The sequence below is a fragment of the Oryzias melastigma genome, linkage group LG3, assembly GCF_002922805.2.
Source record: "Oryzias melastigma strain HK-1 linkage group LG3, ASM292280v2, whole genome shotgun sequence".
NCBI classification, from domain to species: Eukaryota; Metazoa; Chordata; class Actinopteri; order Beloniformes; family Adrianichthyidae; genus Oryzias; species Oryzias melastigma.
The window spans coordinates 432,601-448,495 of record NC_050514.1 but is presented as its reverse complement, the minus strand read 5'-3'; the positions used below and the strand labels follow the sequence as shown (position 1 = coordinate 448,495).

Genomic DNA, 15,895 nt, shown 5'->3' with positions numbered 1-15,895 from the left:
ATGAGGGAGAGACTGATCAGGACCCCCTCTCGTTGTGTCATTGAGGGATGTCAAAATAAAAGCTCAAATGTTCATTATGAGGCTATTCTGCTTTTGTCAGATAGTTTGACGCTGCAATGTCTCACCATCTTGTCATGAGGCTAAAAATGTAACTTATGTTACACGAGGACACGCAGCAGGAGAAATAATCGTTTATTTGACACATTCTCCATGTCTTACTACCAGTGTACGACTATTATAAGCTGTTTCAGACCATTATAAGCTGTTTCAATTTATGCGGCTCCAGACACATTTGGTTTTTATTGTATTGGTCCAAAGTGGCTCTTTCAACACTTTGTGTTGCCGACCCCTGACTTAGACAAACACATTTTTCCCTCTGAATTTTTCCACAGACTCTGTTTTGTGGTGAGGACACTGCACAGCCAGGTCCATTTGTTCTGAATGGAGCAAAGCCCAATTAGCAGGCTGGGATTGGAATGAGACAGCGTTTCACCGATGTGTCAAAGATTCACAAAAGGATATTTTCAAAGTAATGAATAATAGTGTACTGGACTGTTCGTATGTGCACATTAAACATGGATGCTACATGCACATGCATGTGGATGGTTGGGGGTTGTTTGCTGCTTTGTGTCTTGCTTTTGTTGTCATATGAGGCGCAAATGCAAAACAAATCACAGGCAAAGTTAGCATAAATACAAACATAGAAGCATTTACTAAACAAACTAAAATACATGATAAAAACATTTAAAGTAACATAAATAAAGTCAAACAGCCTGACAAATCTGACAACAAACCACAAGAGTGAACCTACATTAATAACTAAAGCCTGGTTTAAATATGAAAAGCACAAAAATAATTTAGCAAACAAAAGGAGCGCACAAGTTCTTATAAATGTATAAAAAGAAAGAAGAAAATGATTTTCAATTTTGTTTGTATTTAGTTGTGAAACATTAGAACTGGATGTTAGCTTGCACCTAAACGCCATTTTTGCTAATGTCAAGAAAATATGATAAAAACTGAATAAAGACTTTTCAACCTAATAACAGGTAGATCCTGTAGTGCACATCCAAGTACATGTGGCCATTTGCTACTGTTATACTGCTCAGTTCAGCTCCAAAAGCCACGCCCCCTCAGAGGAGATTTTGGAAACAGAGGCTTCAGATCAATATGAAAAATGGCTTTTTAAGACATTAAGGTTGTGAGATTTTGATTGGAAACTTCATAATCATAATCATAAAACTACTGCCAAACCAAGTGTTGCACCAGGTGGAGAACAGGGTATAAGTGTCTGTAAACTGTCCAGAATGTAGAAGGACTGCCCTTCATAAACGTAAAGGTGACAATGGGATTATGATTGAGAAGAAAGTCAGACTATTTAGTTATTGGTTCAGAATAAAGGTCTTATTGATGACTGTGTGTAGAGTGACATAGCAACCCAGATTTTCTCTTAACTTGGAACAAATTTTCACTAATTAATATATATATATATATATTTTTAATTATGTTCATGCATCTTTCTTGGTTCTGTTATGTCTGCATTTAGTCTAGAAAAACAATGAAATAAAATATTTTTTAGTATTTTCTTAAAATTAGCTTATTGTTTTACACATTGCTGTGTACAGATGATTTTATTTTATTGTTGTTTTGGTGAAGCTTAAACAAAATCATTTTATCTTCCGTTTTGAGCTAGGACTGTAAAGCACAAATACTAAGATCCAGTTTTTATTCACAGTCTGTTTAAATGAGTCTACTTTACATCTCTGAAATGTGATTTGTTGTTGACAGAAAAGTCTAATTGAGTGAAGAAAAAAGTCAGACATACCAAATCTGAACATAAAAACCAAGACTTTGTGTAATGAAGATGAAAAGTGACCATTCAGAATTGTTTCCTGCATAACACCGCGTACATGAACTCATCTTAGAATGGATCATTTTCAAGCAGTGCAAAGGAATACACAAAAGGAAGCAGCTCCAGTCAGTCCTGACTCTGCTCTGGAGAGGAGCTCCCAATCGTCTCTGTACACCGCGGAGTAAATCTAAATTTGAATAAGGTGCCATCTGAAAATGGGGTATTATATTTATCAGCGGAGTGTATGCGGCATGCAGTGGAATTCTCCTCCTGACTCATTTAGTTTCCCGGGAATGTGCGTCATTCACCTCCCCCTCTTCAACTCCTCCAATTGAAGCTCGAAGTTCTGTCATGCAAACTACTTTTTGCCAAATCAAATTTGAATGGATTGGAGGGATGACAACCATTTCCAGTGAATGGATTTGCAAGGAACTTAGTTCATGCTTGGCACACGGGCCTGCTTCAAGAAGGCGCGCTGCGTTCCAAGAGGCAGCCACACAAGTGCCTGTGCAGCTGCCACTACCCATCCCAGCGATCACTGAAGAAATATCCTGTTTTCCTGCAATGTGTTTCATACATAATGTGATTGGATACATCCAGAGGAGATTTGGCAAGCTGGCCTCTAATCGAGTTACTTCCACATCTGGATTAAATGAACTGCAAGCCAACTAGATGTTGGATGATACATTGTACATATATTTCATTATCAAAGAGCTGCCTTGTTCTTGTGACATCTGAGAAATGAAGGTTGTTTTCCCCAGAGATCGACCACATTCCTACATCAGTACATTTGTCCTTCATTTCAAACGTAAAACAGGTTATTGTGACACAGGTTATCATAGCAGGCCGTGGCGTGCACGCTTCAACAGCGAGTGGGTATAGAAGGCAGAGCGTGATTGTTTTTGAAGCCTGACTTGTTGTGACAGACAATACTGTCCAGTTGCTTGCACTTTTCGTTTTGTGCAAGCTGACAGCTTCACCGCTGTTCCGCAGCATAAAATGACAGCAATATGTTAGACCAGTGGAGCTGTCAGATTTAGATCCCCCAAGCATGTGACTGCCCCCCAATGTGCACCTTTTTTTTCTCCCTCCTTCAGGGTCTTGTCAGATGTAGCTGTTAGAGGTGCCCTACATTTGGTTTGTGTGGAGATGGTGACTTTGTTGCCCTCTACTGGTGCCTTTTTCTATCTAATTGGCTGTTAGAGATATTTCCACACCTGTAATTATGACTTTTATTTCAGCTCTGCGACCATTTTTGAGAACAACACAACACTGGGTGAGATGTGACCTTACCTCTTACATAATTACAGACTTTATTTATAATATAAAACAAAATTAAAACAATAATTTAAAAGAAATTACAGCATTTACTATCTTGTAAACATGGCATTTTAACCCTTAATAGTCTACCATCATTTTGAATGATTCTGCTCTAATAATTTAACTTTAAAACCGTTTTTTGTGACACTTCTTAATATCTGTCTTTTAATGCAGCTACAGCCTCTTTTTAGTGATCTTTTTTCATTATATAAGACAATAATTCCATCATAAACCTAAATCTGACTTGTGAATTTAGCTCACATAAACTGAGATCAAGTCATTTTTTATTACAAAGATCAAAGATGTGAAAAAATTAATAGAAATGAATAAAGCAAAAACAAGGTCAACACAATATGAAAATGACTTAAAGGGTAGCACAACAGGACAGGTGGAGGCTGACTTCACACTCAGATTTGAAAAATGCAACAAAAAAAGGGTGGGGGCGGGGCTGGAGGGAGGGGTGATCTGGATCTGTGATTGACAGTGAATTTGCAATATTCATTTTGAAAAAAATAAAACAAAATGGATAACATGATGTCATCTGCTCAACTCATGTGATTTTTACACTATTTGAGAACCCTGTAGTTGATATTATTTTTTTATGAAACCAATCAAGACAACTTCTACACATATAATTGATTTTTTCCCAATAGATTTTTTACCTTTTACACATCTGTGCATGTGTCAGCCTCAGCAGAGAAGACTTTCATCTCCGCCAACCTCCTCACTGCAAACAGTTCCAATTTCTGCAGTGGGCGGGGCGATGCCTCAAAACAGAGCCGCCTCTAGGGCTGGGTGATACTGAACATTTATGTATTGATCCGATATTGGTCAATGTTGCAGATATTGATAATATTGATCTTTTTCATAAATGTGGTGGATATGACATAAACCTCAAAATCTCAATTATTTATAATTGCAGTGAATAGTTTTTTGTACATTTCCCTTTTTTAAATTACTTGATAAACATAAAATAAGGAATTGGGACAATATTTTCAAGAAAATGGCAAATAGTCATCAAAATAAAAACTTCTAGAAAGTAAATAAAAATTGAAGTATCTATGATACAAAAATGAATCAAAATGTTTAACGATTAAAAAAACAACTGGTAGAAATATAAATACTTTGTAACTTCGTAGCCTTTAAATAGAACAATTAAAAACAGGTGAAAAGTGACAACAGCATTTGAATAGAGTGTAAATAGGGAGGATGATGCATCCCGCCTGCATGCATGCACTGAGGTCTGCTGCTGAGATCTCACAGGACTGGTGGGAGTGGTGAGGTACTGACTCAGCCGGGTCCTTCATGCAGATACAGAAAAGTGTCAAACCGGACATGAAATATCCATATCTGGGGGCTGGTATCAATACGATATCAACTTGAGGTCGATGTTATCAATATTTTGGATCGATCCGCCCAAATCAACTATTTTCATATCAGCTGTCGGATCAAAAATATAAACTAATAATTTTAAATGTAAGAAATTACAGAAGTTTTGTTAATTGATCCAACATTTCACTTTTTTCAGTGTACTGGGGATAAAAATAAAATGACAAAAGTTGAGTAAAATCAACTCGATTAGAACAAAACACTATATTTCATCTCCTTTATATCATCGCTGACCTCAGTTCAGAGCAGCCTCCTCTTCAGCTGCATGAAGTCAATTCTAATAAGCAGTTGCGTCTCCTCCTTTACGGAGCTATGCACTACAATACTTCACCCAGGATTTATTTAAACCATATTATCCCAGATTTAAAGATAGTTATGAAATCTTTTCTTTTTCTTCTTCCACCTGGGATGAGCATAAAACACTATGCAAATTCTAATTTGATGTTTGTGTCAAGGTTTATCCAAAACGATGCCCTGTGCAGCAATTATTGTAATTTGTTTTTTCACAGTAGGGATTTCCAGAGCAACCCCCACTCTTACATACAAATTGAAAATAGCTAGATATATTGACATAAAAGAAAAAATATGTCGGTATTTTTTTTTTGTCTTGTTTTTGTAGACACCTTGACCTTGATTTTATTTGTGGTCCATGTAAATTAAACCAAGAACGTCAAATATTTTTTTTTTTATCAAAACATTAATAAAAAACAAGATTTAATTAGTCAATAGTCGATTTTTAATCAGGTAAGATTAAAAAAATTGCTCTTTACAAACTGAGGAGAGTATCCCTCATTACGGCTGCGGTGCAGGGGTGGAGCGGTCAGCTTCTGATTGGAAGATGGCCGGCTTAGTTCCCGCCCTGACCACCCATGTGTTGTGTATTACATGATGTGTGTTCTTGAACAAGACCCAGAACCCCACCTGGTTCATGTGGTTAGCTTGGTGCCATAGACATTTATTATTATCAGTGGACGAAGTGGGGGGTGATGTTGCCTTACGTGCGGCTCTCGCAAAAAAGTCCAAATCTGGTTTTCCGCGTTACGGGTGCCGACATTCGGAGCCAGACGGCAGTGATTAGTCCAAGTGGGTCCGAGTCATGTTGTTTAGAGAAACTACTGTCGCCAATCAGGATAGTGGGGTGCTTTATGAATGGAAAGATATAAGAGTGGTACGTAAAACTCTGATAGGAGACACAACTACTTCCTGTTCTTCTGCTAGCTGTCATTATAGATGATGTTTCAAACATTATTAGACCATTATACTACTGGAATAACTTTATTTTGGATTTTTTCTAGGACATAATTTCTGCAGATCAGCAGTAGTTTTATTAAAAATTTCCCTCTGAGTTGGGGGTGGGACTGTTGCCCCATCTCCCTTCCCAAACCCGTGGCCCGCACAGTGTATTTGTTACATTAGAATTACGCTCTTTTTCAAACGGCCTTGTTTCATCTGCTTCTTATTTACAACAATTTGGATAAAGAAAAACTCAGAAATACAAAAGTTTCTTTATTTATGTCCTCCATCATCAGAAAATGCCACAAAAACATGTAAAAAAACCAAAAACACCATTTTTTTGGAGTGGAGCTTCAATGACAGTAATTTTTCACTTTTTTTTCTTCCAGGGGGCAAAAGTGTAATTCTTATGTCACCAGACTTTGTGCCATCAGTCTCTCCCACACAGCTTTCCCTCCAACACAACAACGTGAGCGTCAGCTACCTGTGCTGTAGCAAAAAGAATAGCAAATTTTAATATAATGTTAAGATGAAGTCATGAGACAGCCTTCAGTGTGACAAAGTGAGTGTCAGATTCACAACAACATACTGTATATCAGGCACAACTTTGGATTTCATCAGGTTAAATCCTTGTTTGAGTGAAACCTCTTTAGCGCTTCCGTGCAGCTGCAGTTCAACACATCTGACATTTCCTGTCAAATACGGCAAAATAAGCAAAAGTCAATTAATCTGAGTCATCAGTGCAGCTTGTGTTTCTGTCACATCTGTTCCAGCCATCAACATATGGAGTGCACATTGTAAAAGTTCAGCAAACAAAACTAAACAGATTTTTTTTTGTTGGATTAAGGTAGGCCAGATAACATTTGTAGAGTTTTTACTTGTGTGGATCCCAGTAAGGTCTTGCTCCTTTCCGTACGTTTTTCGGCACGTGAAAGTCTCACTTTTAGCAATCTTGGTATCAAAACGTTCAGAACATTAATACTTGTGTTTTTGGTATTTATAAACTTTATAGTTTTTGAAATTTTGAGCAAAATATGCCCCATAAAAAACAAATGATAAAGTCTTTAAGTTAAAAAGAAAATAAGTAGATTAGCAACAAGCCTTTAAATATATTCATGGGCTGTTTGAATCTTTTACAGTAGTTTTCACAAAAAATGCAGTTTAGCTAATATTTGAGCAACAGGCTAATGGTTTTGGCTAATTTGTCATCTACTGAGGTATTTATAGGTTAATTAAGAGTTTAGCTTCTAGTTTAGCAACAGGCTAATGTTTCTTTTTTTTACTAATTTAGATTACTGAGAAATTTTAGGCTATTTTTGAGTTTAGCTGGTACTTAAGCAACAATCTAGCCTTTTTTGCTAATTTGACATCTACTAAGGTTTTTTGGGCTAATTTGGAGTTTAAGTTATATTTAAGCAACACACTAAATATTTTTGCCAAATTTGCATGTATTAAAGATTTTTTTAAGCAGTTTTACTACACATTTTTCAGAAATTTAGGTCAACTCCAGCACTCTTTCATAGTTCTTTAACAACATTTCCAGTCTTTTAGTAAATTTAACATTTTGCAAAACGCTTTTGCATTTTCAGAAAATCCCTTCAGCATTTAAAGTAAATTGCATCGCAAATTTCAGCAAAAAAGCACTAGCATCCTCAGCGACTACTTTCTGCAAAAGCATTCACACTAGCATTATCGCAGGTAATTATTTTCTAGTTACTTTTATGTCAGAATCAACGTTCTGTCAAACAAACGTGCTATAGGCTGTCTTTTAAAACCATGCTGATTAAAATATTAAATATAAAAGTAAATAAAAAAACTATTTTAAAAATATTAAATCTATATGTAAATATTTTATGTTATTTTCCATTTTTAAAAAATTATTTTTCTGCAACTAATTTGTTCTATAATTAAACAGAATGAAAAATGGGTGTTTTTTTTCCTTCTATGAGTCACTAGCTATTATAATTTTGTGTATTTTAGAAAGCTTTCAAACAAACAGACTCCTGGTTATATGTATTATTGTTGAAGATGTATCATTTTTTTGGTGTCCATTCAAATAAAAATAAAAATCTTCATTTTACATATAAATGTAAGCTTCAATTTTACATGTAAATGGTAATAATACGACTACATTTTAATTCTAAGCTAAATTTTACACCAAGATTTGTGGATTTGTCCATAAAAAAGAGGCTTAAAAAGTCAGCCATGCACATCTTGCAGTGTAGTCCGTCCACTTGCTATTGTGCTTCCAGTGATGGTATCCATCCATCTATCCATTTTCATCCAGGATCGGGTCATGGGGGCAGCAGTCTATTTAAAGATGCCTACTCCCTCTCCTTGGCCACTTCCTCCAGCTCCTCTGGGAGGACCCTGAGGTGTTCCCAGACCAGCAGACACGTAGTCTCTCCAGCGTGTCCTGGGTCCCCGGGGTATTTGCCCAGAGGGACGTGTCCGGAACAACTCCCCAGGGGGGCGTCCAGGAGGCATCCGGACCAGATGCCCGAGCCACCTCGAGTGGCTCCTCTCGATGTGACTCTTCTGAGTTTCCTCTGAGTGACCAAACACCTCACTCCTGTATCTAATGTTCCTAGATGAATGTTGTAACAAAGACTGATCGGTAAATTCAAATCTTTGCTTTCTTTAAGCTCTCTCTTCACCATGACAGAACAGGACAACGACCGCATGAGAGCGGACACTGCACCAATCTGTCTGTTGGTCTCGTGCTCCAATTTCCTCATAAACAAAAGCCCGGTCCTTAAACTCGTCCTCCTGGAGCAGAATCTCTCCTCTCATCGTCAGAGAAATGCTTTTTACTGGAATTCCAGGAAGTAAAGTAAAGTGATTTTTCCAAACAGTTTTGTTGTCCTAAGATGGATTCATAAAGAAGTTCTTGGCACAACATTGTGGGCGTGGCTGACTTTTCTAGTGTGGGTGTGGCCAGATTAGCATTTATTCCCAAATAATGTCATGTTTACATTAACTATTGCATTTAACAATTAGGCTTAAAATTTTGGCTTAATATTAGAATTACAATTTAATTTTTAACATTATTTAAATTTGACATTTATATTTTAGAACTAAGTTTTACTGTACCTTTGAGTTTTACATTTAGATTAACGCTAACATTTAAATTAAACACAGAGATGTAACATTTATATATATATATATATATATATATATATATATATATATATATATATATATATATATATATATATATATATTTATATATAGCATTAATATCAATTTACTTCTGTAAAATAAAATTAGAATACTAAGTGCACTTTTACATTTGGCCTCCCATAACCATAGAAAACGTTTAAATTAGGAGTCAGTTGAGATCTGTACACATGTTCTGGTATTTTATTGTAAACATGAAGTGGTTTAACATAAAACTACATGATTTCAGCAGGAGAATAAACATGCTTGTTATTTCTTTTGGAGAAAAATAAATAAAACTCACATTCAGTGTTCACGTCTTGCCTTGATTGCCAATCATGTCCAGACTAACAAGTGAAATAATTTGTCCTGAAAAGCCTGAAAGAAACTGTACAGCATAAAACATGTTTGTAATTAGCATTTCTGGCACTGTTTCCATGGCATCAGCCTGCATTTCTGCACAGTCCATGTCAGCACTGTGTAATAAGTTGTTAAAAAGGCTGTCACTTCTCTTCATTCTGATCCATTGACCAAAGAGCAAGTAAAATCAGAGGTAATTAATGCATTATTAGAAAAAAAACAATGATAGGATTCAAATAACAAAAAGCAGGTTGTGATATTTTATTGCTTTTCTATTTTCAATTTTTAACAATATCTACAATTCGAGGAAAACGAATTGCAGGAAACAACTCACTCCGACAGTTTTATGACCTCACATCTGCCAGGATCTGAGCAGATGTCTTGTGTTTCTGCTCGATGATGTCAGTTAATCTCTTGAAATATCGGTGCTAAAAAAAAATGTAGCATTACTTTTCAAGCCAAGGTGTTAAAAGCAACACAAATACTTCCTATTAATGAAAATGTTGAATGTGAACAGGGTCACTTACAGTGGCACATGTTTATCACATGGTAGTAAAGCTTCCGACAGCCTGGCACATTTATTTTGCAACATCTGTCGGCTAATTATCCCTTTTTTTTCACGTTTCATTTGTTTTTTGCAGCTTTCATTTGTCTTCCTCAGCTGTGAAGATAACTCCTTTCGAAACAACACTTTGGTAATGATGGGTTAATGGAGATGGACTGGTTTGGAAAAGGGCCAACAAGTGCATTTTTATAAAACCTAGCTGAGTGTTTGAGAGGCAGCATGAGAGCAGGGGTGAAGCCTGGTGCGTGCTCTTAGACTGTCAGATCCAAACAGGATTCTTCCAATGACAAAGTGAAGGGAAAAAAAGGGTGCATTATTTTAGGAATAAAAACTGAAACTGTGGCCCACTATAAATGCCATAGAGAAAACATATATATAAAAAAGTCAGACATGTTTCCAGTTTTGTGCTCTTATTGGCTTATCTCAACCTGGGCTTTACTGAAAATACAAAAGTACGATCTCCACTGACGGAATGACTAAGACAGTTTGTCCACGCTGAGATGGAGTGTTAATTAGCGTGAATGTGGAGAAAGTCTATGACTACACTTTCCATGAAAAAAGCAGACTTTACCCCTTTTGTGTAACATGACAGTACCCAGTCAGCAAAGCCAAGTGGACCCCATTTGGTCTTAAAGTGGGCAGAACATGTGGGCCCCAACTGGGTTTGTCCACAGTTTCTGTGTTGGCCCCACCTCAGTGCATTTGTTTTATTGTGAAAAATGGTTGTGATTTGAAAATAAACCGGATTTCTCACATATCTTGATGAAACTTCCTGCTAGAATTGACACAGATTGCTCGCACACAAAGTAGACCAGAGGCTGAAACAATCCTCCGCATGCTGCAAGTCTTCCATGGAGGACCGCGGCGCTCCGCGTCTGATGTGAACCACACATAGGTTAACAAAGGCGCCGAATGGAAGCGGCCTCTGTTCCACGCCGCTTTGCGGGGCTTCCGAGTCCAGTGATAACCAGGCGTCAGTGGGGATGCTTGCTATGCTATCCAGCCGTCTGGTGGACAGCAGAGCTCACTATCTTATTACAGAGGAGCCGCTATCTCACTACAGCAGAGCTCGCTAGCTAGATAAAGCAGAGCTTGCTAGCCAAATAAAGCAGAGCTTGCTAGCTTGCTGTAGAGGAACTCGTTAGCATTCAACAGTGGCACTCAATACCTCGATACAGAGGAGCTCGCTAGCTCGCCACAGAAGAGCCTGATAGTATGCTACAGTTGAGCTCAATGGAGCTAAGTGCTTCAGCGGAGCTCGCTAAAATGCAACAGTAGAGCTTGCTAGCTTGCTACAGTAGAGCTTGCTACAGCAGAGCTTGATATCATGACACATTGGAGCTTGCTAGCATGATGCATTGGAGCTTGTTAGCTCAATACAGAGGAGCCACTAGCTCTCTACAGCAGAGCTTTCTAGCTCAATAAAGCAGATCTTGCTAGCTCACTGTAGTGGAGCTCGCTAGCATGCTACAGTGGAGCTCGCTAGCATGCTGCAGTGGAGCTGTCTAGCATGCTACAGTGGAGCTGTCTAGCATGCTACAGTGGAGCTGGCTAGCATGCTGCAGTGGAGCTGTCTAGCATGCTACAGTGGAGCTGGCTAGCATGCTACAGTGGAGCTCGCTAGCATGCTGCAGTGGAGCTCGCTAGCATGCTACAGTGGTGCTCGCTAGCATGCTACAGTTTAGCTCGCTAGCATGCTACAGTGGTGCTCACTAGCATGCTACAGTGGTGCTCACTACCTCGAGGTGCTCATCGGGATGCTACAGAGGAGCACGCTAGCTTACTACAGCAGAGCTTGATAGCATGCTATAGTGCAGCTCGCTAGCATGCTGCAATGGCACTTGCTAGCTTGCTACAGTGGAGGTCACTACCATGCTACGCTGTCCTCCGGGGAGCTGGCTAGGGTAGCAAGCTAACCCACTAAATCCATCCATTCACCCAATGTGAGCAAACACAGGTGTGGCCACCAGAGAGCCTGTGGACAAACCCATTCAGTTCCCACATTTTCTGCTCACTTTTAAACCTTATGGGGCCCAGTCGGCCTTGCTGGCTGGGTACATAGAGAGTTCCTTCACAATAAAAAAGACACGATGCAGCTCTGTTTTGGAGATTATGCCTTACAGTATATTTGCACTTTTAATTGTCCAAGGAAGTTCCATGGGATTGCTGTATAAAAAATGAATTTGTGTTGCCATTTAGTCTTGCAAATGTATGCAAATCTCCTCAATGCTTTGTATTCGGGTAACTACTGTGCCTAAGAATGCATCCACTTTGGTGTCTTTTTGGATTGCATTGTTTGCGTTTATTTTCCTCCACACCACCTTGGCACAGCAGAGATCGCGGTCCGCACTAGCCCCCGGTGTCTGGCAGGTAGACGCGTGCAGCTCACATTAGCTGCGAGAACGGTGCCAGTTATTCTTTTTTGGAGCCACAGTCAAACATGAGAGCCCCGCTATCCAAGCTCACAGCAAGAGAGTGTGTCTGCAGGGAGCGGATCACACTCATGCATGTTTTTTTAAGTCTTGAATTAATGAGTGTGCAGTAGGATTTATCATTAGGGTTTGTTTGTGTCAAGTGTTCTATATTAGCAGCAATCGCTTGATACAGCCGTTCCAGGAGAATGTAATTAGTTTTATGTAGAAAGTTTTCGCAAGCTTGCATTCCAGCAGTTATTGTCAAACATGTTTGCTGCAACATTCAAGGTCAAATCTTACATTTTACTGCTGTTAAAAAATGAAAAACCCAAATGATGGAGATCACATTACAGTCGACTTTTTTTAAATCTATTTTCAAATCAGTCCCAGTGGATGTTTATTTATGTTTATGCATTTTAGCCTAAAAAAAATTCCCTACGAGTTGTGGGAAGAACTGTTGGCATAGTGGGAGCCTTTCCACACTTCCCATCATCTCTTTGTTTACACTTTCTCCCACTAGCTTACATGATCAACATGAATCAGCTGATTTTGATCTGGAGAAAAGTGGTTTTGCACAGACTCACAGAATCAGCTGATTTAAATGGATTGCATAAACAAGTCACTAAAAGTGTTGCTTATCAGGCCAAGGCTGCTTTTTTCAGCTGATGTACGTTGGTTGCGTGGCTCCATGGGCTCTTTGGAAGCCTGGCGACCAGTCCAGGGTGTATCCCGCCAGTAACTGGGATGGACGGGTGGAAGCTCAGGATGAAAATCCTCACATCGAGGCATTATATTGTATTAATTTTCTATCCTTTGCTCTAGTCACTGAAAATGTCATATGCTCAAAGCTGAGTCCCTGATTGGTTAATCTTGCAGCACCCAACGGCCAAATTGCGTCAAATGGCTTCCTTTAATTGACTTAACACTGAAACTCTATGCCTCCCTGCTGCGTCCAGTGTGAAGGCACCATAACCCTAACCTTCTGTACACATCAGCCATGTGACACTAAAAGTGCATTCTAGAACATGCTGTTAGCGCATGATGTTCACACTGGACTGTCGCTACTTGATATTAGTGCATGTAGAGTTGGAAGAGGCGTGATACGAAATGTCAAGGTGGTACAAATCCTCAATTTTCATATCATTGGCACTTCTGTAAGTTAAAGGTGACGTCATCCATACGTCACTACCAAATTTGAGGTCAAGTTTGACCAGGTTTAACTTTCAACGCTCATTCAGTGGCTATGAATTTTGTACACTCAAAGAAACTTGCACAACAACGGGTGAACACTAGAGGTTTTGTCATGGAACAACCTGCTGATACCCTCTCCAGCCAACAGAGAGACCGCTCACCAGTGTATTGACCTCACCACCTGCCTTCACCTGGACTCATCATCGTCAGCTGTTTCCCATCATCTCATCACCTCCTCAGTATATAGTCTGGCTCCACACTGTCACCCACTGCAAAGTATTGTTTGTGCCCCCCTCCCCTGGACCTGATCTTCTGTTTCTGACAATGCTTACTCTGATTGCCTGCCGCCTGCCCCCTGCCCCCGATCCTCACCTGGACTCTGACTACTCTTCTCTCTCTTCTCAGATGATCCCATACCTGTGTATGACCTCTGCCTGTTTGGTCCTGCTTAGTTTTGTGGACTTTAAGCTCTGATAATAAACCTGCTGCACTTGGAACCAGCTGTCTGCCTGTTTATGACAGGTTTGAACATCCCAAAACGCATATAAAACCACTTTTACATAAACTTTTCATTGAAAGGAGTCACTTGAATGCTGGTTGCAGAGGGTGTTTCACTTGAAGCTTTATAAACAGAAATAAAGGCGTTTACCAGCATTTCTCCTCTGGGCACCAGAATGAAGAGGTGAGAAAAATTAGAAATCAATAAACAAACTTTTGGATTTGTATTTTTTGTTAGTTATTCCCATTAAACACTCGGCCTACAACTGTGACACTCAAACTGGACTGTAATAGACTGGTGACAAGTAGGCAACTTTGCTACTGTAAAGTGTTCCATATAAGTGCTTTTCTCTGCTTCAGAATCTTCTGGAATTATTTGAATTACATAAATAGTTCAAGAGTTGAAAAATGTTGGTGCTGAAGGTCTGATCTTCAAGCATTAAGCTGCTGCTTCACCACACCCAAACTCTCCCAAAAACAGGTTAATTTAACACCAAGACGTATGCAGATGATTATCTAATTTGCTGAATACAGTGACCGATAAAAAATCCTTAAACTTGTGAGAATAAAGGACTGCCGTTCCATTTGGATAAAGCACGGCTGAGCCTTCCAAATGGTGCTGAAGCTGAGGTAATAATTTAGACGCGCACCAGGAGACAGGTCTTACTGAGCTCTTAGGAAACCATGACGGCACCTCATCTGTCATCTGTCATCCTTCCTTCAGCCGGCTGGAGAGCCTTCTCTGTCTCTCCCCTTGCCCACATAGCCAGACGCACGGGCCCTCAAGTATGATGAATGAGGGGGGCGCACCCATGAGCCTTACTCTTTCAACAGAGCCTGACTCCATTTACACCTGCAGCCACACCGCTGAGCACTGACTGGCTGCTGGATCCCTGCGTTGTCTTTAACCTTACCAGCTTTATAAACAAACGCTGACAGATGTGGGGCGCACGGCTCCATTTTCACCCTTCCTGTCAGGGCTGGTGCAAAAGTGCGAGTCGTCTTTAAAGAGCTCGTGCCAATAGGAGACAAAGATGAGTATTTGGAATATGTAAATGGTCCTTCCAGTATCAAAATACCAATTTAACAGCCCTGCTTGAAGGGGACTCGTGTAAATTTGCTCTTGGGATTTTTTATTTTACTGGAAATTCCTAATGTCAAACATGACCATTGACTGAGGAGAAGCTGTAACTTGGAAACAGGGGTGGACTCACCATTAGATTGCCCGGGGCTCGGACACTTTGGGGGCTCTACATTGAAAAAAAAAAAAAAGTCTAAAATTATTTCACGACCCATTAGTATTTAAAAACCTAAATCACTGAAATGGCAGGAGATTGTTCATGTGAAAGGGTTTCGTCCTCCTCTTTTTGAAGATATTTTAAGAGGGGGACCTGGTGGTGCTAGATGCTATCTAAAAAAATGTATGTATACTCTATGACAATTCCTTAAACCACATGTGTCAAAGTCAAGGCCCACTATACTATTATCATTTTATTAATGGCCCAAAGTCATCTTGTATAATTGTGACAGGATATATTTTATGGGAAGCCAAATCTTTTGGGATATTTAAACGTTATTTTTTTTAAATATAAAATCACATACAAGGAAAAACTTTTGAAGGGTTTTTTTATTTTATTTTTTTCTTTCAAAGGGCAACAAAACCCTAAATCAACTTTTTTTGCTTGTTGATCTGTATAAACGAGGCTTTAAAAGTGCTGTATTTTGGTCATTGCCAAATTTTTGACAAATGACATTGAAATAGTTTAATTCTTGAAAATAGAGTCAAAACCTGTCAACCCCTGCAGGTTGAAATGAGGTATTACAGTTGAATTTTGTGATTGGTCAAACCATGTAAGTTTCAGAAGTCTGACAGCATGATCTAAATTAAACAAAATACACAAGACTCATTTGTTCCAA

The 15,895-nt window shown here is 39.0% G+C and overlaps 1 long non-coding RNA gene across 1 annotated transcript; it reads right to left on the bottom strand.

Moving 5' to 3' along the window:
• Positions 1 to 6,075: 6,075 nt before the first annotated feature.
• Positions 6,076 to 9,354, bottom strand: LOC112161044. The gene is made up of 3 exons (XR_002921776.2): positions 9,255 to 9,354; positions 6,381 to 6,483; positions 6,076 to 6,280 (listed from the first exon to the last, which is right to left on the bottom strand). It is a non-coding gene; the product is annotated as an uncharacterized LOC112161044 (long non-coding RNA).
• Positions 9,355 to 15,895: the final 6,541 nt, after the last annotated feature.